The 26873-nt window shown below is 45.2% G+C and overlaps 1 protein-coding gene across 8 annotated transcripts in view; it reads right to left on the bottom strand.

The window, feature by feature from the left end:
* LOC124470709 (band 4.1-like protein 1) overlaps positions 1–21394 on the bottom strand; it is a 43779-nt gene extending 22385 nt beyond the window's left edge. For 3 of the 8 annotated variants that reach the window (XM_047024714.1, XM_047024719.1, XM_047024717.1), the window contains exon 1: positions 21133–21394. The gene's annotated coding sequence lies outside the window, so the exon portion shown is untranslated. Of the gene's footprint in view, positions 1–4551; positions 4733–6729; positions 6813–21132 lie in introns of those variants that run through there. The other 5 variants (XM_047024716.1, XM_047024715.1, XM_047024718.1 and 2 more) reach the window with 5 other exon arrangements.
* Positions 21395–26873: the final 5479 nt, after the last annotated feature.

Here is a 26873-nt window from a genome sequence, read left to right as displayed (position 1 = left end):
CTAAATCAATTTTCCGTCAGCGGCTGAATCAAGTCAATGACCGCCAGGCATACCCTCCTATTGTGCAGCGGTCTCCCACGAGTCTTAGTAAGGAGACACGTGTACCTCTCTCCTATCCTCTCTGTCTCTTCGACAGCCTCAGTCTCACTTGAGGCGCCTCTCAATGACCCAGCGTCGTTCATGTTTGTACACCTCTTTAATCTGTATGATTGAAAGACCCAGCAAGTACTCAGTGAGCCTCTATGGTGCTGTGGTGATACACGGCAGTCATTGGCATCATCAGCTGAGATGACAACCATTTAAGTGTGCCTGTAATAGCTATGGGGTGGATCACGTTCCTCTGCCAGCAATGACACAGGTTTGAAAACATTGTCCAGGCAAACTTGCCCCTTGTTTGAGGATAAAACAGCCAATCGTTCTGTTTCACACCCAGTCAGTAAATAACGACTCACATCTTTCATAACTTTCGCTTTCTCCTGGATCGATAGAAGAGCACGTATTGGCTGTGAATGATTTAGCTATGCATGATTTAAAGTGCTATGTAAGTCAATATTGCACAGTACTGCTCTTATTAGAGTGGGATGTTTAATACACAGGCAAGCACACACTCCCCATTTCCCCTCTCCCCCCTCTCTCTCTCTTTCTCTTTCTCTGTCACTCTCTCATTCAAACACTCACTTTAGGTCTAATCCTGAGATCTTTAATGGATTTCGATTAATTAGGAAATTACTATGGACTGATGTCACAGGAATAAGATGAACTCTAATAAATACATTCAAATTCCAGTCACACACCATTACCTATAAGAGCCCCCCTCCATCGACACACAGTCATCACCTCTGCAGAGGAGAAAGTACAGCTTCCAGCTGCAAGCCGTCTAGCACCATTCTATATAAGCAGACCTGCTAAGATGTTACTATCACAACACACTGTGCTCTATTGATCAAATGCTTTATGGTTTAGTCCAGCACAGCACAAGTAGAACAAAGAAAAGAAGCCCTGTAATGACATTTTGGAACACCTCCTTTTTAGTGTACCACTGTCCATTACTTGCATTTCCCTTTCTTTCTCATTGTTCTGATCACAAAGAAGTGGCTTTAATATAAGAGTAGAGAGAGGAGGGAGAAGGAGAGAGAGAGAGAGAGAGAGAGAGAGAGAGAGAGAGAGAGAGAGAGAGAGAGAGAGAGAGAGAGAGAGAGAGAGAGAGAGAGAGAGCGAGAGAGAGAGCGAGAGAGAGAGAGAGCGCGTAAGAGTACTGGCTCAGCTCTGAGATTCAGTTGCCATGGTAACTGTTCTGAACCCATTTTTTTCCCCTCCTCCGGAGCGGCACATGTGACAGCGGGCTGAAGGAGAAGGGAAGACAGAGGGAGGAAGAAAGAAACAAAGATGGCAGGCCACAACAAGAGGCGAGGATGGAGGGATCAAGCAAGAGAAAGATCAGAAATTGTTAAAAGGGGGGGGGGGGTTGCTTTAACGGCTACGAAGGGAAAGGGGGGATTACGACACAAGGAATGCCAAGCATTACAAGGACCACACAGCTCCCCTGACCAGTTAGAGCACATGCCCCAGTCCAAGCTGCTTTGTCTAGACAACGGAGTGGGATCTGGGCCCAGTCACGGACATCCCTGTGCCGGCCGTGGGGGGCCGTTCACTGGCTCTGATAACCTTTTCCTCCCTTTGATGTTTGTCTTGACTACCTGTGGGACCTGCCAACACACAGTCGTCTCTGACAGGGGGGTTTACTACAGCAGTGTCTGGCCAAGTCTCCACTCCAATCCCAAATCCATTCTGCCCATTGGTACTCAGGCTGTAATCCTCTTTGTTGGTGTTGTGTGCCTTTGCTGACTGGATAGTTCTGCAGAGTATGGCTAGTGGCTTGATTTCTGTCTTTAGGTGGGCTCTTGGGAAATAGGGAAAACAAATTGTATGTCTAAACTATTGCTCCCACTTTACCATACAGCAATAGAGACATCTATTTTGCTTTGTGTAGACAGCCACTTAGGTGGCATGGAAATCCTTTACTGGAGAGCTTTCAGTTTTGCACAATGACTGTGTTTGTATAGGTGAGTGTAGAGCAGTGTGGTTGCACAGTCTGAAGATCTGGCTACAGGGCCTAGACGTCTGGTCCCATACATGTCATGTGCCAGGTGTCAGTTACTGTTAAAGTCAGTTGAAAGTCAGACTAGTGCTCTGCCTTACAACCTTTCACCTCACCTGCAGAAGGCAATGTGACTACAGTACATGAAGTGAAATGACATTTCAGACAACACGGCTTCTCTGAAAGGAAATGAGACCATTCATCTTCTAAAGGTCCTGTTGGAACCAGTTTCTTCCAGTCTGTCTCTGCAGCCCTGACCCACAGTGTCACTGTCAGGTCAAGCAGCCAGTCACCGGAAAAGAGGAAGGAGTTTCACGATGACATCTGCTATCACCACTCTCATTCACCCACGCAACAAATCCGTCCAGGTTGTCATACACACTGACAATCTCAACATGATGCCAATGAAGCATTCAAGCTTTGCCTGAAGCACAATCCACATGCCTCAAAACACATACACAAGGTGCAGTGTGTTTTTGAGGAATCCTACTTGGTGTCCCTTCCCCAAATATGCCCCAGGTCCTTTCCTAACACTTCCTGTGCTTAGTGTGAGCTGATGGATGCTGACAGAGAGGGCCCAGCCCCAGGACGTGTGGCCTCTGGCATCCACAGAGAGAAAAGGACTGCTACTTACGAGGACTTTCACAGCTCCTACTCTCCACTTTCCTGGATCCCTGCCTGGTACACCTGGACTGACCCAGGGAGGGAGAGAGAAGCGAGCCCAGGTATTCTCAGCCCTGCTGTCTCTGAACAGCCCCGGCCACAACACACGCTCAGCTTTCTACCAGCATTTGACAGATTCTCAGAGACATATGAGGGACATTCACAGTTTGGCTTACTCGTAAACTGAAGCGTCTCGCAGGGGATATCAATGGCATCAAGCGCAGAGCAGGATTCTGGCACGGTGAGACGCTTCAAATAAATGTTTCACTGCAACGCTGCAAAACTCTGTGATACTGCATCAAATGGCATGTGACCTATTCCACGCTGTGTTGGTGTTCAGTATAGCGTGTGGGAGCACACACCTCATGCCACTGAGGGGCCGGCCTCCATGGCTGTGTTATATCAGCCGACTGGAAGACAAGGGCTTTATTGATCAATGCCTGTATCTATTGACCACACATATGAATCCATTTGTCCATTACTTCCTAAGAGGTTTTTTCTATTTCAAATTCTTCAGATGTATATACAGATTCCAGTCAGCAACTGCTTCTTTGAAAGTAATGGGAAAAACTGCTGGCATTTGCTCAACCCTTTTATTACCGGGCTAATCTTCCATTAACGGAATGAGTTTCTCTCTTTCTACCTCATCCATTTCCTTTCAATAACAACGTCATAATTGCTCCTTGTCAAATGTCTTTGCCTGTGCAACGATGTGTGAGAGGGCAACATTTCTCAGATTTTTCATGGAAAATCATATTCTTTAAAAAAGTGCTATTAAAACATTCTGATGTCGGATGTCATGTTCCTGTCACAAGCATGACAACATGAACCTCTCTCATCATAACCAAAAGCTTGGCCACATTCTTCAGAGGCCCTGTCCTCTTCTCAGCCTCCACAATGCACCAGTTAATAAGAGACTGTCAGGAAGGGGGCTCTTTCCAGAAAGCTTATGGTGGATTACATACCGCTATTATCAAGGAGCAGCAGAATCGGTTTCCATGCCTCACCCTTTTAAAAACAGCACAATTACTCCTGTTGTACTCAACCGAGAGAACGGATGATAAAGAAACACATTTACAGTCGAATGGCCTTCTTTTGTTTAGTTTTGCTAAAATGGACTGTACCTTAGCACAATGGTGCATCTGAAGAACTTAACAGTACTAGATAATGAGTCTATCAAAAGAAAAGAAAAATGGAAAGGCTGCTGAAAAAGCATTAGGCCAAATACAGATAATAAAGATTGTGTTGTTTGGTTGTTTGAATCAGGCTGTAGCACTTCGACAAAGGGAGACTATTTACACACTTCAACCAACCATATTTCTCTCTGCAACCAATAAATCAAGTGAAGAGTTAAAAACAGCTTCACAAAAAGCTCCTCCCATCACCCTGTTGAGAGTTAACTGAAAAACAGTATTTGCTTTGTCTTCAACGTGGTGAGTGTGGTTAGTTGACTATTCAGATTCTGTTTCCCTTTTGAAGATAAGAATAGCTTTATTCACATGCTGAGAGACAGTGTTCCATATGAGTCTTCCCTGTCCTGATGATTCATTTGCATTTCACAGTCTGGTAAGCATACAAAAAATATAAATTTTTTCATTCAGGGGACATGTTGTCATTGCCCAGCTGCACATTAGACTTCGACCCTCACACACACATCGAGGGAGTGATGTTCCTTCATAACGTCACTGAGAGACTGGTGACTGCGAGAGACCATTCCTCTACTGTCCAGGAAGGTCATCGCACCTTCTGCTTCCCTGTATGTATTTATGCTAATCACTGGACATAAATACCTGCCCTTGTGAAAGTTCAAACTGGGCTTTGAGGAGGCCCGGGCTGCACACGAGGACAGAGTGAAGCAGGAGAAGCCGTGGCACAGTCAGGGGGACCATGGTGTCCTTTAGAGAAGCATCCAGGTCCACGCTGCAAACACACGGTCACCTCCAACAAAGCTTTTCCAATTTCCTTTCACCCCTGCAAGACGTAGAAAGGGGCATAAATCACAATGAGAGCGGCGGGCGTCCGAGCCCTCACAGCACATTCCATCTCCCCCGTGGGCGGCCTGAATTATGGCGACATGTTTTCACTGTATTTATCTCCAGGGATCAAGATGGATCAGGAGGCCATACAACAGGAGTTATTGAGAGATTGCTGCAGTGCCCTCAAGGAGGTCAAGCATGGAAGCGACCTGGTGTATTTGGTTATGGGATCAGTGTGAGATTAGTACCATTTATCACCGCCATCACAGCTTTAGTATAAAACAAGGGAAACAGAAGGATTATTTGACAACATACTCCTATTACCAAAGATTACACAATTATATTTTGATTCACACTTGTTGCAGTACGATCTGTATGGCTCAATTATGCAGAAACCGCATCCGAGAGTTTGTTAGAAATGTGGACTTTTTTCAGACCACTTTTTCAATTCAATGAGCATCACTGCTGTGCTCGTTCAACTCTAAACACTGGGATCGAAATAATTTCTATGAAAGATAATGGGATGAGATTTGCATAAGTAACCAATCAGAATGACAGTGCAGAACGCTCCGATAAGGAAATATGTTGAGCTGGACCGTGAGACGGCTGGCAGAGGAGAGCCATCTAGGCAAAACTAGCATCCTGCTGGTGCCCATCAGCACCCCTCTCTGCCAGCCAAACCAGGCCTGCTGTCACCCAGCAAGCTAGAGCGAGACAGCCTCCCCTCTGCTACGTGTGGGTGATGGAGGGCTGATGGTGGAACAGGAACCATGGGCTGCCTCTTTACAGACTGGCATGGGGCTGCCACTGATGCTGCCACACAGTTAGACATCAACACAGCAATGGAAGCATTGATGGTGACTGACTGACTGACTGACTGACTGACTGACTGACTGACTGAATGACTGACTGAATGACATATTTATATATTTACCTATATGATATGTCTGTACAGTGCCAAAGAATGTATCTGTGGCACAACTTGCTGAGCCGCATTTCAACATGTGAGCCACTGCAGGGCCCTGGAGGCCCAAGTCAACATCCGCTACTCAGCAGTGACGAAAGAGACCACCACGTGAGAGCGTTTCCATCAGGAGAGAGGGATTCTCGACCAATCACAAGCTTACACCGTGACTGAGGTAGGGGCGTGGCACACAGCCACTCAGCATGGTGAAGGAGCTGGGCTGAGGGGAGGAAGGAACTTGTCTACTGAAGGAAGTTGTCTTAGATGTGGGTTGGAGATCCAATACATTTGTGAGCACATGAGCACAATAAATGAATGTGGTACAGATGGAGATGTGTAGTCCTGCAGGGGACCTTCTCTCCCTCGCCCTCTTAGATGCCCTTTTACGATCTGATCAGTGAGAAATAATAAGCAGTTAGCTATCTGTCTGAGCTTCCATTCCCACTGTCACATAAAGATGGTCGATTCGAAGCAGCTGCATCACACTACAAATAATAGCAGTGAACCATGTCAGGGTGACATTGTAATGATCACGTGCTGACAGGGAAGAAAGCAGCCGAGACACTGAACAATGAGACATCACCACTGCAGGAGGCTCTGAAAACAGCCTCCTCATACTTAGCATTTAAATTACCTTGGCGTTTATCAGGCAGGGACACAAGGCTGTTCTGATGTTAATTACAGTCACACACACATTAATGCACACACACACACTGTACATAAACACACTGTGCTCACTGTACCCTGTAGTTACATAGACAATCCATCATTTCCAGAGGATGCCTCACAACTTTAGTTTGGTATGATTAAGTATGGTGTCCTTAAACATCAATACGATGAGTTAGTATATAGCACTCCACCTGTGATATATTTTATCCAGGTGACAAACTGGTCGCAGTGAGTAACAATACTGCGACAAGGTCCCACCATGAACAAAGTGTATCAACTCAGTAAATGCTAATAAAAAGTTACGTACACCTGGATGTCATTTGCCACACCACAAGGTTACCCCCTATAGTATTTCTCACTTCCCACTCCCACTTCACAGAAACATGGTTAGCAAATCTCTTCAGCCCGCAGCGCAGTGAGACATCTGTGGCCCAATCTGTTGGTAGAATCAAGCATTTATGACACAAGGTCACACTGTCATGTGGGAGAAGGGGGGATGGGTCTTCAAAACTGAAAAGCATAAGATTCAAAAATTATTGTTGTAGGTAAAGAATATGTTTACAAATGGACAGCAGCTACAGTGGTATTATCTTTTTCACTATATCAGTTGCAACAAGGATAACATATCCAGTAAAAGGGCATTTCAGTTGTCCCTTGTTTCAGTGAGGTTTTCAGTGAAGTAACACAAGGTGACTTAATAGTGACACATAAAATGAAACAAACAGAACCTGTGTCCCAACAACTCACAAAAGTTCCCAAACAGGTTTGTATCTAAGAATAAAAGTATGAAGACAGGCAAATATTTTTGGACCTTTCAAATAGTTTTCACAATTTAAGGCAATTGAATTATATTTTCATCTGACATATGAGTTATGTGCTGGTAAGGCATGGGATATTTAAGAAGATTCAAACAGGCTTATGTCATTGTGTTTCTTCCTCTAACAAGCTCCATCCTGGGAGATAGCACACTAGACAGGACCACTAAGCCACTGAGACAATGGCTGTTGTAAGCAGAGGAGAAAGCCTGAGCCAAGACACAGAGAGAACAGCACCTAATCTCATTACTATGCTCCCTGTTTCGTTCAGTTTCTGTTCATCAGCAAATATCATTCTGTATTTCTGTCCCCATTCAGACTCTGCTTGTAATCACATTCATACAGCACGCTTCTGGAGCACAGCCAGTCTCACTCAATCATTTACAGTTGCACTCAGTCTGCATTCCCAGTCATGGACACTACTGAAAAGGGGAGTATTTCACTGTCTGCTGTCCATGCTTGACTGTGGCACAGTCATAACCCCTTGTGAGTTCAGGAATCTTTGCAAGGTTCATACTGGGCGATGCAGTGCTTGCACCCAGGGGTGGTATTCACAAGGGCCGTGTGAAAGGGCTATAGGAGAGAGTACGCGTGGTTCATACTTTAGCTGCGACTTGCATCTCTGGAGAGAATGTCTGCTACATGTGTAAGAACTGGCTTCTCCCTTTTGTGTTGAACAAGAGGCTTGTGTCTGGATGCACTCCATTCTCCCCGTGACACAAATGTGATCCTTAGAAAAGTTGGAACATAATAAGCCTGCAGCCACTGGCCTCACTCATTATGGAAACATGTGCACATTTCAAAGAAACCACCTTGAAAAACAAGGTCAACAGCACTTGACTCGGTATATAAAGATGTGCTATGGCCAGCTAGCAAACTCCCCTACAAGCAGCAACTAAGGCACACAGTACCACAAACGTCGTTATTCTGTATCTGTGGCGTTTCGTAAAATATTTTTTTTTATCGCTGTTTAGGTTAAAACACGCAGCGTATTCGTTCAGCTGCATTTCCTTTCCCCTGCTCTCCCTCCGTCTCTCTGTCACTCATCCGTCTTTCTCACATATGCACGCAGTCACAACGTCAGCACACGTTAGCAACAATGCATACATATGCCGTTCTAGTAAGACCGACAGCTATATCAGCGAGCCTTCAGCATTAGTGCCGTAGCTAAAAGTCGAGGAAAGTTGAGGCTACTTTTCGCTAGGTAGCTTACTCACATTTACATTTAGTCATTTAGCAGACGCTCTTATCCAGAGCGACTTACAGTACTCGAAGTTTCCCCTTCGTTCTTTAGGTGAGAAGTCTCAAGAGCTAGCTACTTACCCGGCGTCATGGAGCCGACCAGTTAAATAGTTGTTTAGCACTAGCGTTGCTACATGCATAATGCAGAAATTATATGTTAGTGGTTGTTAATTTTGTGAAGGTGTGAATCATTTTGGATTCATATTTAATGTAACAAATTACTAACAAATTAACTGTTACGAATTATTAACGAAGGAATTATTACGACCCCCCCCCCCCCCCCCCCCCCCCCCCCCCGTCTGACAACCCCGTCCCCCACCCCTCCCCGCCACAATTAGATTTCTAATCTGTGGGAAACACTTTACTGGTTTGCTATTTTTATGTATAGATATAAATAATTTGTTAAGTCTCATTATCTGTGTTACAGGTAAGCCACTGTGATGAAACTACTATAGTGTTAAGATTTCCATGGAAGGGTGAACCATACAAACAACCTCACAAATCTCAGTGAAGCCTAATACATTCGCTGGCACCACCGATAAAATCATCAAAACTAGCACATAGCTTCCATGTAAAAAAAATGTTTTTGACACTTTAAGGGCATGGGCCTAGCCTATAGAATCTAACATCGCAAATATTAAAATCCATCACGGGAGAGCAGCCTTCTGAAATGAGAAAGGTGTCCCTGAGCTATCTGTGGTACAGTATCAAGGGAAATGATTGTGCTTTAACAGACGATCATACTTTGCACACTACGCCAGCTAGTTCCTCCACTGGGTTTGGAGGCTCGACCATGAGTAAAGTCCATCCTCCAAAGCGAGACCCTACATAACCACAGTGATTTGCAGGTGTACCTAAAGTCCCCTACCCGCACACAGCTGAGACCAGCCAAACACACACCAATTGTATTTCAGTGCCAGCCAATTCTCTCCTGATAATCACACACTGCTTGAGAAACAGATTAGGAGTCTTTCTGTTGCACCACACACTCACGCACATAAGTAACAGCATTCCAGTACACTGCCTCATCACCTTCATGTGTTTATCATCTACATTGCAGTGTCGAGGCCGTCAAAACAGTGAGAGCACTGCGTACATGAACAGATCCAGGTGCAAAAGAGCGAAAAAGAGCCATACGGCAAGTCCACACTGTTACATAACACGGGCACTCACTTGGACTGACTCACAGTTCACACTGGGACACCCTGGAAAGCCCTGCCAGCCTCTTACAGGACACACACCGACCACTGCTGCCCAAGTGGGGCAGGGAATATGAGCACTCCCATGAGTACACAGAGAGAAGCGCCACTACAGAAGTCCTCCATGTCAACAGCATATGCTTACACAAACTTCCTTTCAAAGTTCTACACACACACACACACACCGTTGCAGTGTATTCACTTGTGAGAGAGAGAGAGAGAGCGGGGGCTTATTTCATCTCTTCGTCTGTACCTCTCCTCCCACTGAGGGCATGCGTCACTGCGGCACAGAGAGAGCAACAGCATGTTGGTGTGTGTGTGAGAGATAGAGAGAGATAGAAAGAGAGGCAGGAAGAGTGAGAGAGAGAAAGAGAGAGAGAGAGAGAAATAGTAGGAGAGACACAGGAAGAGAGATAGAAATATAGGGCCACACAGGGCCTCAAGACAGTGAGAGATGGACACCGAGTGACAGAAATGCTAAATGATTAAAGGTAAATACAGATCCAGATACCTTAGTAACTCAGAAACCTCACGAGGACCTCACTAACGCTCGGTGACCACTAGACCTCCAAACACCAATCCACCTTATTTGGCCCAAGCACGAAGGTGGAGACAAACTCAGTAAGCCGCACACACAAATGCAGCTCTGTGTATAAGCCATAGACAAACACTTCTGACCAACACCTATTGACCAGACACAATGAACCCCATTTAGGTGAACTCACCCAGGGGAGGATCCCGCTCCATTTCAACACACACAGAGACCACAGCTGAAAACTCTGCCTGACACTGCACATCAGGGTGGCCATCGCAGACCTCACCACAGGCTGTATGTCAGAGCCGATCCGAGGGGATCGATGGCAGAGGGCCTCTCACACAAACCAGCCTGTTTAGCATGCTGGCCCTCATTCTAAGGTCATTGGAACCCTAAGTAAAATGCTGCTAGTTCTAAATTCCATCAATGTGAGGTGCATGAGGGATGAGCAGGAGCCTGTTGAGAGGAAGAGAGGGTATGGAGCCGGAAGGGAGGAGGAGGGAGGAGAGGGGAGGGAAGGGGGAGGGAAGGGGTGAAGTCACGGCCAGCATCATACCCACAATGCCCCTCACCCTAGGCCTTGACTAAATGATTGGAGACCGTGAGTGGAAGACACACAGCAAACTGTTCCTCAGGAGCGGCATGCGTGTCAGTCTCTCATATTCTGGGATCTGTCGCGTGTCGGCGCGCGACATTGAAATTGATCGGTATTCAAATACGGGAGCTGCAAGTGGATGAGCTTCTTCTGTGGTGGCTATGATTCCCCTCCTCGTGCTGCTCTGCAGCATCATGAATAATCCATCCCTTCTGCTTAGCAGTCAAGACTTTCTGTCTCCTTTAATCATGGCAGACATGTTCAACCATGGCAACGGAGAGCCTTCCCTCACACCACCGTGGCCTCCTTGCCAGAACGCCGCCGGTGAGCAAACCTGAAGGAGCCTTCATCAAGCCATACCGGAATGAGTGTCCTGCCCGCTGCAACACTAATGACACGACTCATGAACTGCACTGCAATAATCCCATGTGCCTGTCAAGTGGAGCGCTGTGAAATGTTGGTGTGGAGTGTGGAGGCCCTGTTCCGTGTCAGGTGAGGGTGGCGTGGCAGCCCTTGGCAGAGATGTGTTCATCATTGTGGGATGATAAGAGAACGCCTAGCAGGGCCGGCTGTCAACATGACCTCGGCTACAGTCAGTCCTCCAAACCCGGGCACAGCTCTTCAAACACAGAGGCAGCGCAAAGAACACTCCTGCACAAAGGCCTATTGTGCCTTACTGTGACACGCTGGAACACAGGGAACGAGAGGGGGCAACAATCAACCAAAACAACACGCCTCTCAGCCATTTCGTTCTCGCTTTCTTTTCCTCCAGTCCCTAAGGATGAAAGAGGCGGGGTGGTGCTGTTTGTCCTGTTGGCCTTGTCCGTGGAGGTAATAGAGGGCCGGCAGACACACACACACACACACACACACACACAAGCACACACAATTGAAATTGACCTGGAAAATCTCCTAGCCTTTCCCGTAGCCACAGAAAGCAGCTCTGGAGCGTAGATACCATCTGATCAGTACACGGGCAGGAGATAAGAAGCCCAGGACGGCAGCTCTGTGGATTGAGACTCACCATGCCTCAGCTCTATGGCAGCCACGATCATAGCATAGCGCTCCCATGGCAGAGAGAAGAGCAGCTATGGATCTGTGCCGTGTGGCGATATTGCTGACACAGAACCAACCCCCGTCCGTCCGTCCCCCCCGTCCGTCCCCCCGCTGCTACAGGAGACGACGACACGTAGGAGGCGGTCTGGGAGCCGTCTCAGAGGAATCAAGAATCTCGAAACGCAAGGCGTTTCTAATGGGAGATCTTACGGATGAGCGAGTCGGCGCTCCAGCGAACGATATTTGCATCTACAGCAGTTTGGTAATTGGTTGTCGAATGAGATCATCTCATTGCACATGACAGTGGACGTGGAGTAGAAAGCTAAACAGTGTCATGGCAGAGTTCCTCCATGTGTGAGCACAGTCCTGAGGCAGAGGCTATCCCAAAGTGAAGGCAGCATTGTGGTGAGGTCTCACACATGCCACTGAAAGGTCATTGCAATGGTCATCCCTACCCGTCAAAAAGGGCTCTGTTGCCTGGCAACGCCAGGGCGTAGATCCCTCTGAGATCAGAGGTCTTACTGAGAGAGGTAACGTGGGACAGGGTTGGCGTTCGGCCCATTTTTCAGTCATCCTGTCCATCATCCTTCCCCCCCGATTGGCTTTGAAGCTTGTGGAGGGGAAGCCTGTGTGGCATCAGAGTTCATAATTACAGGAGGACTGCAGCAGGTCTGGAGAGGATAGATCAAAAATTGTCAGAATTTCATCTTCTGCTAGTTCGGGGATCATATGGCTGAGCGGTAAGGGAGTCAGACTATTAGTCAGAAGGTTGTCCGTTCGATTCCCGGCCGTGCCAAATGACAATGTGTCCTTGGGCAAGGCACTTCACCCTACTTGCCTCGGGGGGAATGTCCCTGTACTTACTGTAAGTCGCTCTGGATAAGAGTGTCTGCTAAATGTAAATGTAGGTATTACCTGGAGGAAGGAAGATACATTATACTTTTTTGTATCCAGCCCACACAGTACAGCAATGCAAACACTCTAAGCCATGACTGATAGACAGTCAATGTCGAACACTTGTGACAGTCAAGGATGAACAATTGTAACTGAGCTGTTTTTCTACTTGGTGCCATCTCCCTGACACTGACATTGATCTGCTGCTGGGCTTGTTCTTGAGGTGTGCAGTCGTCTGCAGGGTAAACAAAAGGAAATCTAGTCGTCTGCTACCAGATCAATCAGTGTTGTCCTCTAGTGTGGTCACAGCTTCTACACTATGTAAATAACAGACTCCCACGCGGTCACCAGACTGTCATTGACAGCACAGGGTACAGTACAGAGAGTAATACTGCTCACGGAAGCAGAGTCATGGATGGGAATACAGAGAGGGAGAGATGGGGAAGGGAGTGAATATTGAGGGGAAAGACAGATCAGCAAGGCATCTGGATGGACACTGGCCAACAGAGAGAGAGGGATGGATAGGGATTCTCTGCTGAGGTCATCTATCTTCCGTAATACAATTTCAAGGAAAGCTCATAGCAACAAGCCATCCATTCTCATCCATCGATCCTTCAAGCAAAACTCGTGCTATCATCAAAAAAAATATGATCCGTTTTATTGATGGGTGTTTTACTAAGCTTAACTATGCCTAAACTGTGACTAAACTGTGACCCTTGGATGGGAGATATTCTGCATTAGGCCATAGGATGTGTGAAAACAATGCTTGGCAGCTGTTGGTGGGTCTGTCACAAGCACAAGGCTGGGATGTGAATAGCATACTACTGACCATAGGCTGCTCATTATTTTGGTTCCTGTGGAAACAGTTGTTTCATTCCTCTCACATAGATATGTTATGAAATGATGATGATGAACATGCCACAGAACATCCCTCATGTCAGTGAGACTTAAAAGGCTTGTCAGTCAACCATGTCTGCATCTGCCCCATGAAACCAGTGTACAACCTGACTTTACACATCTGAATGGTGCACATTATAGAATTGCAGGAAACCATTTGCATTGGTTCGACTAGGTTACTCCATTGTTGTCACAGCCTAGCATGTGTGCTTAGGTAAAGGCAGTGACGACAGGTGTTGATTCACCCATTTGTCCTGGCTAGGTGTTTGAGCCTTACCTCGAGGGAAAAGATTCAGTCCTAAAAAACGAACATAAACATTCATACTGCCTTTTACTCATGCTGGGGACTGAATGGAAGACCCGTCTACATACACAAGCAAGGACAATCCTGTACATGGAGCAAAACCCCTCAAATAACAGTTGAAAACAAATGTTGCCTTGTTAGAATACCTGAGATTTTACACATTGAACACTTAATTCAAACAATATTCCATTGTTTATAAAGCATTTTCTAGACAAAATACATCACAAATAATGTCTGATACAAGGGGTTCTTCAAAGAGACAGTTCTAACCAAGTAGGAGCCTTCCCTTCTCTGAAAGTGTGACAGATGCAGAGTTGCTATGGAAGCTGTGTTGTATGAATGAAACCATTTAAAAGCATGCCGTGGGACACCCTATCCCTGATTGGCACACGCTCAATTGCCAAGTGGAGATACTGTCACTGTGAATTCTATCCCATTTTTCTAAAAACACAAAAACAATGAGTTCTTATATGGAGCCTGTCATTCCCTGACAGGCACTTAAGAGACATTTGATTGGAAAAAATGTCTCAGCTCTTTTTTCTGTCAGCTGGTACCCACTCAGCAAGCTTTGGGGACTGGCTTGGGGAAGGGTTTCTCACAGGAAGGCTGGTGGGGGCTGCTGGTCATGGCAATATTAGTTGAATCCCTATCCTCCTGCCCTTTCTGCCCGACCGACTGCCACTGCTGACCACTTGCATAGCCCTGGTCCAGCAGACTTCCCACAGGAGCCCATGCCATTTCACCCAGACAGCTGAGGACATGGAGGTCTGGGACAGACAGGGCTTCAGAGGGGGAGGCAATGGGCATAGGTCCAGTCACAGCTCTGCTCACTCTCCTGTTTGTATAGAGCCATTCATCTCCTTATTAGGATCAGTGCTTGGTTGAAAGGGAGCTGAAGGGACTCTGTGTTATTGGTGTCGGTGACAGGGAGCTGTTAAGAGGCTGAATAGAGACCTTAGTGGTACTAGTAGACAGGGCCAGTAACAAAAGGACTAACTTGATTGTGATCCCATATTAATGCCTTACAAACAGTGCTTTCCAGAGTTCCGACATTTTCAGTCCAACTGAATCGGTTGCCTAAGAATATTGTGTACCACACACAGCGTACACGATTGAGTGCTTTCTAAGAAACCCATCCCAAGCTTCTTTATCAGTGCATTGAAGAGAAGTTGCTGTGAGCTGAAGTTAGCCTCGTGTACAAAAGGGATGCAACTGAAAAAACGTACACTGGAGCATTATGTGCTTTAGCATCCATAATACCATGAATTATAGAAGAGCGTGTGATTTGTCAAGCCATAATCAATCAATGTGCTACAGTGAATCAACGAGGGATTTGTGTGTGCTGTGGGGTACTAATGATGTTGGCCGGCTAAGCTCTCAAACTGTGGAACAAAGTGTGGTTGATAACTACCAAGCCATGTGATAGAGAGGGCTAGAGCTGATAGAGTGGCGAGTAAGTGCTAAAGAGAATAGATTTCAGAGATCTATGTGTTAGGTGTTGGGGAGCATTGTTCTCCACTGCTTATAACAATGGGAACAGATCAGAGAATAGAAACAGATCAGATGATTATTTTAAGGACAGTCCTTCAAACTGCCCTTACGTGCCCTCGTAAACTTCAGGTCAAATCAGAAAAGTAGCCCCTGTATTCGAAGCCACTAAATGATGTTATAGCTGTTAAAAGAGCACACCATTGCATGAGCAACAACCGCATCCCTCTCAGGAGACAAACAGACCTCTGAGGAAAAGTTCCGGAAGGCATCTTCTCCTCCAAAGACAGTTGGCTATGTTATCAGCTTGGTTGATGGGACAGACAGCCTCAGTGCTTAGTGAAACAGCAGGACATAATGGGCCTGGTCAGATGCCCCCTGGGGCTTTGCCTCGTCATGGCGCTTAACCTAACTTCTTTAATTGCTGCAGTAAAATATCCCCGTTTATGGGGAACAGAATGTGACCATGAAACCCTATCTGGTTGTGGATGTCTGCTCTCATGGTAAATCAGGGAGGACACATGCATTTTCATGAGGTGAGAGACCAGGGGCTGCTGCATGCAGGTGGAGAAAAGAGTAGAGGGCGGAACAATATCGAGAGATGGTGAGCATCCTTTTCCACACGATGCCGTTAGGGCAGGCAAATGTGTCAGCTATGTTATATAAGGGCGAAATGCAACACTCTGGCATGAACTCAGACAACAGCACGCTAGACATGCCATTCGAATTCTGCGGAGATATCTGAGCATAAACCTCCAGCGCAATATGTGTCTTCCTACAAGATTACGCAATCATATTGCCAAAGTCTACGCTTGCTATTGCCTCACAGACCGAATAGAGCGTCTGCTGAAACCAGTAGAACAGGTTTGTTAGCCCCAGGCCAGGCCCACAGGGACAGGAAGCCAGATCCTCCTCACTCCCAGCTCCCTCACTCACAGCCTACTGCTGCGTCTCCTATCATCAACAGAGCATGCTCACGGGGAATTCAAAGAGAAAACAGATCTATGTGTTGGCCCCCCTGTGATGTCCAGTTGGGTGCTGTATTGCAACATGATGATCATGTTTCTTGTGTACATGCAGCATAAGAAGATCACAGGGCCACACCAGAGAGGCCTCAGTCTTGTGGGAACTCTGTCTTCTTAAATAAAGACAAACATGGCTTTAATCAGATGTCCCAGTTTACGAGAGCTCTGATTACACTCACCCATCTCGTTTTATCTCTTGACAGGGTAATTACATCTCGGAGGTTTTGCACAGTATAGCTGAACCGGTGCTCAAGTCATGGGTTGAGCATACAACGTATGTTAAAATGTACACCAAGAGATGACACCAGGAAAAGTCACCCAGTCAAGGTGCAGTTAACCCTCTACAGTGAAACAACTACCCTACTCGCTGAACGTCTTCTGTGCCACCAGCTCCATCATGCTTTCATGTCGTTCCCAGTTACTGGCAGTGAGAACAGAGTCAAGGGGGAACACATTTCCTGGGAGATGGGAAGAATAATGAGGCATGAAAGATCCACACAGAATCGTTACACCAGATCAATGGGGGCTACCAACATGGCAGGGCTTAGCCCTGAGAAGACGATGGGGAAGGGGGGGGTGTTCAAAGAATGAAAGCAGAGGGGAGTGTGTGTTGGATGGGGAGGGTGGGAGAGGAGGGACGTAAAAGGAGAAACAGCCAGTCTGTATCCCCTAACCTGCTGACTCACTGGAATCAGGCAGAGCTGCAACTGAGACTGGCCAGTGCTCCCTGGTTCCCCTTCAGAAGGACAAAGTGACACTTCCAACATCACACAGGGCCCTCCGACAACGAGCTGGAAGCGCAAAGGAGAATAAAATAGATGAAATCCCTACGCTTTTTGACAAAGAACATCTCGGCTCAAGAAGAATGCACCAAAAGGCAATGTGGCTAGATGGAAGACGTAAATACAACCCTGAGCACACAGACATGAGAAGCCCTGAGGAGGAAGGGCCACACAGGGGTGAGGAGAGGACATGAAGCAGGGCCAGACAGCACACAGGCCCTGGGTCAGTGGTGGGGACGTCAGCCACAGAGATACAGCAGACTGATTCTTCATACCAACCTTTCAAAATGTTTACAAACACTAAAAGGTCCAGTTCCATGGGGGAACATAAGGGATAAGCCCCAACCACAATAAATCTAATGAGTCTGTATGTGGCCCCATAGCAAGTTTTTTGAGAAGGGTGTGCACAATGCAATATCTCTCTGGTCTTTCTGTTGTTGTTTTGTTGTTCTCCAGGGCTGTTTTTTAAGGAGACAGATACGTTATTACATTTCTTGCCTTCTCCATCATGTTCCCAATCTCTAAACCTTTCCTGCTCCTCGACACCTAATCCAGATCAAACTCCCACATCTAGAATGAGAACCATATTCCAAACAATAAGACTTCCGAATGACACGAGGGCACATAATGCGCATTTAACAACCCTATCAGAACCCCCATCCTGGAGCTTACCGTGCCAAGTTCAGAGAGACGTGTAAAGTCCACACCTGAGTGTGTGAGGAACGCGAGGCTGACAGGCAGTGCCTGACTCTGGCCTGGGTTTTAGGAAAGGGTACTGCAGTGCTGTCGGAGACGTGAGCAGATTCCCCCTGCTACAACAACACCAAGAGCCAGGGAACATTCCAGAAGGGCCAGCAGCTATGACAGACTGGCAGAGACACTGGCTGAAGCACAACCTCTATTTTCAACACACTCTGCACTAGCCTGTATAATAATAACCAGATTTTTTGTGTGCAGTTACAGTGGTACTGGCGTTGTGCATTGTCATTTTAGGCTAAATTACATCTGTTGGTGCGACCTTTGGGCATATGATTTTTGAGGATGAGTAATGAACAGGTTATCTTGGGAAATCTAGGGATCTAGGGAAAGGTGGTGGTGGGGGGGGAGAAAGACAGGCATGAAGAAGACAGAGAGAGGGAGAGAGAGGGAGAGAGAGAGAGAGAGAGAGAGAGAGAGAGAGAGAGAGAGAGAGAGAGAGAGAGAGAGAGAGAGAAGAGAGAGAGAGAGAGAGAGAGAGAGAGAGAGAGAGATGGACTGCTTCATCCATACCGGATGCCTCCTATTTATTCATTTGAATTGCAAATGAGGGTAAGCGGCATGCTGTGCTATGAAATCCCAGCAGTAACCCCTCAAGCCTCCTAACCCCCACACACACACACACCCACACATCGACACACAAACAGCAACAGTATATGATGCAACCATCATGACTCCTGTGTGTGACACAAATGTTTTCTCTGCATTTCAAAGGCAGGAAGAGCAGAATGACACTTGGAAACAAGAGAAGACCGTGGCGAGCACAAGGACAGGCATGCTGTCAGGAGAGCATCAGGTTATGCTCACAGTGAGCCTGGCACAGCTGCCATGAGGGTGTGTCCACTGTTAACCCCACTACGCTGTCTTGACAGCTCCACCAAGTAAGGCTGCCAGTCTGTCTTTTGAAGGAAAAGCTCTATAGGGTGAGTATCCCAGCCAGCCAAATCCCAGTTCAAATCCTAAATAAGAAGGCGGGTGAAGTGAAGCTAAACATCTGTACACATAACAAATATGCAAGTCAAGCTGCTTTACAAGGCTGGACAAATATACTTTTTTTTATACCATTTAAACGCTATATTAATTTTCCATGGGCATTTTGTTCATTGCTAAATCACAGTGTGGTAGAAATCATCTAATTACACATGATACTACTGTATCAGAGGTTATGTTGCATCATTAACCATGTCATAACAACCCACATGGCTTGGGCAAGATTACAGTAAAGCATGTGAACACTATCAAGTTACCAAAACACAAGACTAGACTCTTGTAGCTAATTATCATTGTTCTGTTTTACTGAGATTTCAAACAATCTTGGCGACAATGCGGATCTAAAAGGACACTTAGAAATAAGTATCCTGGAATACAAGCATTGAATGGCTCTGTTGTTCACCAGGATGTATGACCAATGTTAGCAACCGTAACCATGGAGAGTTCCCATGAAGAGGTCACCACTGAACAGCATAAAGAGAGACTGATCCAGAGGAAAATGCATTCATGACATCACTCATGATGTAATATGTATTCCAAAGAGATGCCCACCTGAACCATAATTAAACCGTGAACCACAAATATTTATATAGATAGATGAATTTAAATGTATGTGTCAAAGAACCACAAGCCTCTCTGCTAAACAGTCCAGAGGTGAGACCACCTCCATACATGGCCCTGCCAGAGCATGGAGCAGACAAGCAGAGAACACACACACACACTCCACCTCTGGATGTTCATTCCACTCCTTCCACTGCTACTGTTGTCTCTCAATGTGTTTCTGTCGACAGCCTTTCTTTACTGTAGTGTGTTTAGGCTACCTTTTGGACGAAGGCAGTTCCATCCAGGGGTAGGTATCAGCAAATGCAAAAGTACACAATGACTGTTTTTCAGCAGACCAAACCACTTCTGGAATGCCTGAATGAGAATGCCCTCCATTTGTGAATTACAGTATAGGTTTAGTATTGGTGTGCAAGTGTGTGTGTGTGTGTGTGTGTGTGTGTGTGTGTGTGTGTGTGTGTGTGTGTGTGTGTGTGTGTGTGTGCGTGCGTGCGTGCGTGCGTGCGTGTGTGAGAGAGAGAGAGAGAGAGAGAGAGAGAGAGAGAGAGAGAGAGAGAGAGAGAGAGAGAGAGAGAGAGAGAGAGAGAGAGAGAGAGAGTTTATTTGTGTATTATGAAAACTGGGTGTGTCGGAGGCGAATCAGGCCTTGACAACTGCACAATTGAACAACAAAAAAATTGATCTATAGCTGTCATGAGAGATGGTATGAAACACTTGTTAACCAACAGAATACTATGAAACTGCAATTTATAGGAAAAAAATTGTTTGTGACATTCTCTGTCCAAGTGTAAGGGGAGGGGGGGATGAATATAGGCTATATTGATAAGGAACTACTTACTAGACATGTCAACTTTTGCCATAGAAACTCCATACACCTACTGACTAAATTGTATTTTGCACTATACATTTTACTTTGCATTAAGAATTGCTTAAGGTATAGGTCTAGTCAATAAATGTAAATGTGTGTTTCTACATCAGCTATCAGCTTTCATAACACTCCGTGGGACGGTTTATCTGAACTGTGTGGGGGTTGGTGTGTCGACATTTACAGTAGCATATAGGCTTTTGTTATTGTGAGGGACATTCAGCCACCACTACAAGTTGTGCACCAGGGTTCTTTCAGGTGTCATTGCAATTTGATGTTTTCTCCTCACATTTCTGTTTTTTCTTTCTTTCTTTCTTTCTTTCTTTCTTTCTTTCTTTCTTTCTTTCTTTCTTTCTCTCTCTCTCTCTCTCTCTCTCTCTCTCTCTCTCTCTCTCTCTCTCTCTCTCTCTCTCTCTCTCTCTCTCTCTGTCTCTCTCTCTTTCTCATTCATTGTGCTAAATCATGCCGCAAATGCATAGGCTGCAGTAAACAAATGCGGGTTCATGTGACAATGTCCGACAAGCAGTGCTTAAATCAGGTTCGGTCATGTCGACAGGCATCTTATTAACGGAGTGTTGGCATGTTGATCACTGACATAAAAAAACATTCTTCCTTTGTCGACTATAATATGTGGAGGAATTGTATAAACTCGGTAGACAGGAAATCACCATACATTTACACTCACATATTCGTTTAAAGACAATCATTATACTGTCACAGCCAATAGCAAAAATACAATAAAATCGTCAACAATTTACCGTCTGGCGAAGGTTCCTTCCCTACCTTTCTGTCAAACACTCATCCAGGTGAGGATGGCGTTGCGCGCTACGAACTAATCAATCCAATACTGCACGAGCGCTGTCTTTTCGTCTTGATCTGAAGGATCCGTGTAAGTGCGTTGCTCCGAGCTTTAGATGACTAGCCTATTCCGGGGAGGGCGATGAGGAGAGAGTAAAAGAGGGAGGGACATAGACGAAGAAGTCAAAGCATCCCATGGATTTTGTTCAGCGCTTCTTAACAAGCGAGCCTATTTACAAAGGCAAATGCGATTCACCATTGGTTACTGCTTGCTTTGGACCTACAAGTATAGAGAGTTAGCTTCTCAAAAAATAGAGGGTGAAGAGTAGCCTGTTATCACCACTTAAGAAAAGATAAGGCCGGTCTCTAAATATTTGTGTATATTTCGTTAATTTGAACTGACATTGCAGCCTACTGTGAGACAAAGTAGTGTACGATTTCCAGTGTTATGTGTTTTTTCCAGAGATACTGTAAAGTAATGATTTACTACTGGAGTTTTTAGAACCACAAGTCTTTTCGCTAATAAGGCTGCTTCACAAAGTGTGTTTACTTTCAGGCAATTCCTCTGTGGAAAAATACTGAATCCAGTCTACTGTTGTCAGTTTCTTTTAGTGCTGCAGTCAGGAATAACCTGTGACTTTATTTTCTGGGATAAATAATCAAATTGAAACCCTAAAGGATTTCTAACATTATCTTCTGGTTTTCTTCCCATAAATCTATACTTTCTTGATCTTTTCAAATCAAGTTCTTTCTGAAACTCATTTTATACTCATTTGATACTTTTATGCCAACATTTGTCTGCTTTTAAGGGCCTCTTAATTATCAATAGAGCATGTTGTTTTGGTACGGCAGACTGTTATAGCAAATCAATCAGAACTTCAAAGTTATCTTCATAAATAATGACACGTGCACATACACAGATATACTAGGTATATTTTCCTTGGTAGGACTGTATGTTGTACCAAGTACTTGAATAGTAGATTGTAATATGAGTGTATATCTCTCACTATGCACTTTAAATGCAAATAAGTGTTTTATTCCCCTATTGACATGGAACACAGCCAATGATCAGACTAACAACACCATTTTGTATTGTCATTCATCATTGCCGCAAGATGTTGACATGTCTTTGACCACCAGCCCACTCCTTCAGATGGTGTAGTCAGCTCTCTGTAGGTCACCAACATAACTCTCTTTCCCTGTACTCCTGGTCAAGTCCAGAGCAGCAGCCCTGGTCAGGCTGGAGCACAGACCTCCAGTCATCAGTTTCACACTTAGAAATGACCTCCTGCCTGGAAGCAGCAGGACTCATGCTGCCTGAAGGAAAGGACCTATTTGGCAGGCAGGTGGGCGCACTGCGGTGCACAGAAGTGCTGAAACCACATAAATTCAAATTAGACACTGTCCTCTGTGTTATTACACCTTTAATGCATCTCCTTGAGACTGTGCCAATACTCTGTCAACTGATGACTCGCTAAATGAGACTAGATAGATAATCCATGAGAGATCTTTCAGAAGATTATTTTAATATTCTGGTTGGATTTGGAAGCAGTAGTTGATTCCACATTTCCACAAAGTTTCTCTTCGTACTGAAACGAAAATATTTTCCTAAATATATAAATTGGATTTCGAAGGGGTTAATAACTCACTATTACTGAATAGTGTGGCTAATAATAATAATAAGGAACATCACGATGAATTGATTTTCAAGTAATCCTGATTCTTCAGATGAAATTACACAGGAGAGTGTAGTACTCCACACTGTACTGCTCACTGCTTGATCCAGCAGAAACCTAATGTGTGACCTTTAGGAAATATCCAAACAGTAAAACTAGTGTAAGACGTAAGCTATTCTGCTTATGTAAAGTAGATCCCATCCACAAGTAATTTTGTCACTCACTGACAGCACCTGGTGTAAAATGTCATGCATGGGTATGCCAAATCATCTGTTTTGAAAGACTCAAAAGAAACCTCTAGCATACTGTCTCCTCAATGTCTGAACCCCTGGTTCAAATCACCCCTCCCAAAACACACTCTGCTCTACTCCCTCAGGCCGGAGTAGATCATTTTCTTCTCTTCATTGGTTCCACCTCCACATTATGTTCTCCCCAGACAAGCAGGAACTCTGAAGATGAAACAAAAACGTGACTCTCTCAGTCTGTTTCATGATGACTGTGGCAGCTCTCCGGCATCATGAGTGTTTTGGATGCTTTATAGTGAGAAGCGTATTTACCAAGGCATGGTCCTTAGTCTACGCCCCAGGTGGCCATTACAGGAACCAGAGTCATAGGGGGCACACCCTGTCATGCTATACCACACCCTGTGTGTCCGGCCTGGTTGCACATGACGGAGCTGCTCTCTCACAGCTGCACAGGAAATCAGCCATGGCATTCTGCTGAACCTTGTGCCCTGCCTGTATCAGCCCACATCTGGACCATGACAACAACAACACACACACTGGGTCATTACGTTCTGCTCTAAACTGACAGCTGCAGGCCCTGTTTTCTAGTTTAAGTCCATGTTCCTATTCAGGGAGTTGAACATCGATAGGATTATTCTTTAAGAGCTGTCATGTAAAATAAAAACAGGTCTTTTTATTTAACTACATAATCAAATTAGCCTAAATGATCCAAGCTATTGTTCCTATACTTTCCTTTTGAGAAGCCTGCATTTACATTTACATTTATGCATTTTTCAGATGCTTTTATTCAAAGCGACTTCCAAGAGAGTTTTACAAAAGTGCATCGGTCACTGATCATAAGAACGAGATAGCCCCAAACATTGCCGGTAGCCAAACATGAAACATACATTGTGAAACCAAATAACTCCCGAAAGGAAGAACAATAAGAGCATGTAGTTAGACAAGTTACAATTAAACAGCAAGAACCTCAAAAGTGCAAGAGTGTACCTGTGGAAAAAGCAAGCAACAATTATATATTTCACAGCGAGTACAATAACTTTAAGACAGTTACAACAAACCAACAAGAGCAACAAGTCTCTCAATAAAAGTCATTGGGATCCTGGAGGAAACATCAGGTCCAGCCAATCATTCCTAAGTTCCATTGTACTCCCGGAACAAGTGCGTCTTGAGCCTTTTCTTGAAGGTGGGCAGACAGTCAGTATCCCTGATGGAGGTGGGGAGTTGATTCCACCATTGGGGGCCAGACAGTAGAAGAGCTTGTGTTGGGACCGGGTGCTCTTGAGCGGTGGGACCACCAGACGGTTGTCAGAAGAAGACCGTAGGTGGCGGGTGGGGGTGTAAGGCTGGAGGAGAGACTTGATGTAGTCGGGTGCAGTCCCGTTCACTGCTCGGAATTTCAGTACCAGAGTCTTGAATCTGATACGGGTCGTGATGGGAAGCCAGTGTAGGGAGATGAGGAGCGGGGTAACATGGGAGCGTCTGGGTAGATTGAAGACCTGCCGCATTCTAAATCCTCTGGAGAGGGCGGTTTGCGCATACTGGGAGACCGGCGAGCAGCGAGTTGCAGTAGTCCAACTTTGAGAGGACAAATGCTTGGACTAGCAGCTGGGTGGAATGCTCAGACATGTATCTGCTGATCTTCCGTATGTTGTAAGAGGGTGAATCTACACGACCAGGAGACTGCAGCAATGTGGCCTGTGAGGGAGAGCTCCTCATCCATGGTCACCCCGAGGTTCCCCGAGGCATTTCCCAGTAGATATTGTCAGTATAACTGCAATATGTACAGGTTTCAGGTACACTGGGTGTCACCAATCACATAATGCATTCAACTTCTTGTCCGACAGAGCTCTGAGCAGGTATTCTTTATTTAACTTATTTTAGAAGGTAATACACAGCGTCCTTTTCTCCTTCATTCATGCGAACGGTCAACCGTTGTGAGGAGACCACAGTCCAGTTTTCAATATCTACTAAAAATGAAAAAAGTAGGCTGTGATTTGTTGTGCTGGGCATGAAACACACAATACTTGAAGAATATCAGGACCAGAGAATCTGATCCTTTTTTATTGAAACAGAATGGACAGTTGGGCTTCAAAGTGCCCAGGAAGCAGTTCTTCCTCTCTGCTGACAATCACACTTTTTTACAAGAACCTTTGAACAAGAAAATTCACCCAATACTTTCTACATATACATGTTGAAATACTTTTTTAAATGTACTGATTACAGTTAAAATATATACATATGTGCATTACAGTAATACACATACATGCCATACCCAATTAAGCTATAAGGTTGCAAGGATAGCAATATGATCATTTAGCCTTGATGTAGCTGAACTGTAGTAGTGGGTGTAGCAGTGAGGCAGTAGTAGATGCAGTGAAGGCATGGAGCAGGTTGGTGGAGCTGTGCCCAGTCCTCCAGCTGCATGGAGCTGGGGCACAGACAGGCCTTCTCTCAGGACACATTGCCCCTTTTATGCCTCATACACTGGAGCATTGATGCCCATCCCCACTGCTCAGACGCAGCCTAGGTCTACAGGCCGCAGAAGCGCCTTGATATAGGGACACCTCACAAAACACGTTTGCATGAATGACATGATCCTCAAGTTATTACGTGTATTTGCAGAGCGATGTATCTCAGCACAATGTGAACAGATATTGTGAGAAAAGAAATTCAGCTCACATTTCTGAAGTCCACAAACACTTGGCAACTTACGAGAGGAAGTTCCCTGCTTTGCTCTGATCCCAAGCCTGTTGGGGTTGGACACTCTCCATCATTAGGCCATGCTCCCAACTGTGACAAAACTTACAATGGATTGACTGTGTTGTTGTGCGATGGAGAGACACTAGTGCAATATTATGACAGGCATAAAGAGTGAAAGTGAAGTGCCACTTCCAGCTCTTCCACCAGCCCACTACTTTCTGTTTGCTACTCTCTGCAGCTCTCCTGTGGCTGATACACTGCCCGGCTCACACGCTTAGAGTGATGAAAGCAAGGCAAGGCTGATGGTCTCCTCAGAGCCATGCACAATACAGCTTTATTTTTCTTTTCTGCCATACCTTGCAAAGTCAACATCATCTTCTCAGGAAAGTTGTTCACCAGTTGTGTATGGAAGGATATCTTTGGGCTACTCTACAGAATACTGATGAATTAATTTTCCCTGCAGTTTGACCACAGGGAGTTTGTGCCATCTGTGCCACCCATTACAGAACTGCCAAACCATTCCCAAATTTCCGGTTTCCAAGGAGGCAGATGCCCTTTGTTTTCGTCAGGAGTCTTTGTGATGAGTTATTTAGATATAGACAGAAACAATCACTATGACCATTGTGTATTATTGTATCGGTAAAACAATTTTGTTTGTTTAACCTTTCACATGCAGGCCCATCCAAATATACGTGTGCTAATAAAAAATAATGAATTGATCCAATGACTAAGGGACAGTGAACAACAGCTGTTATATAATTCAATTTTCATTATCAAGCATATGGTATACACATTGGATTGAGCCAAGGCTATTTGTTGCCCTAGCAACCCTAAATGCATGTTATTTAAACTGTATAACAAATATTTAACAACTCTCAATGGTAAACAACAACTGTAAACAGTCCTATTTTGAACACGGAGCGAATAATATATTATACAATCTGATATTAAGTCCAAATTCACAAATAACGTTTAGTTTGCAAATAATACTTCCTGTGTCCCATTTCTAAAGATCATCTGTTATGATTATTGATATAAGACCAAGGGACTGTGTCTAGTAATCTAATATGGGACTAACCC

This window comes from Hypomesus transpacificus, chromosome 9 (assembly GCF_021917145.1).
Source record: "Hypomesus transpacificus isolate Combined female chromosome 9, fHypTra1, whole genome shotgun sequence".
NCBI classification, from domain to species: domain Eukaryota; kingdom Metazoa; phylum Chordata; class Actinopteri; order Osmeriformes; family Osmeridae; genus Hypomesus; species Hypomesus transpacificus.
The sequence above is the reverse complement of the archived record's forward strand: the minus strand, read 5'-3'. Positions and strand labels throughout refer to the sequence as shown.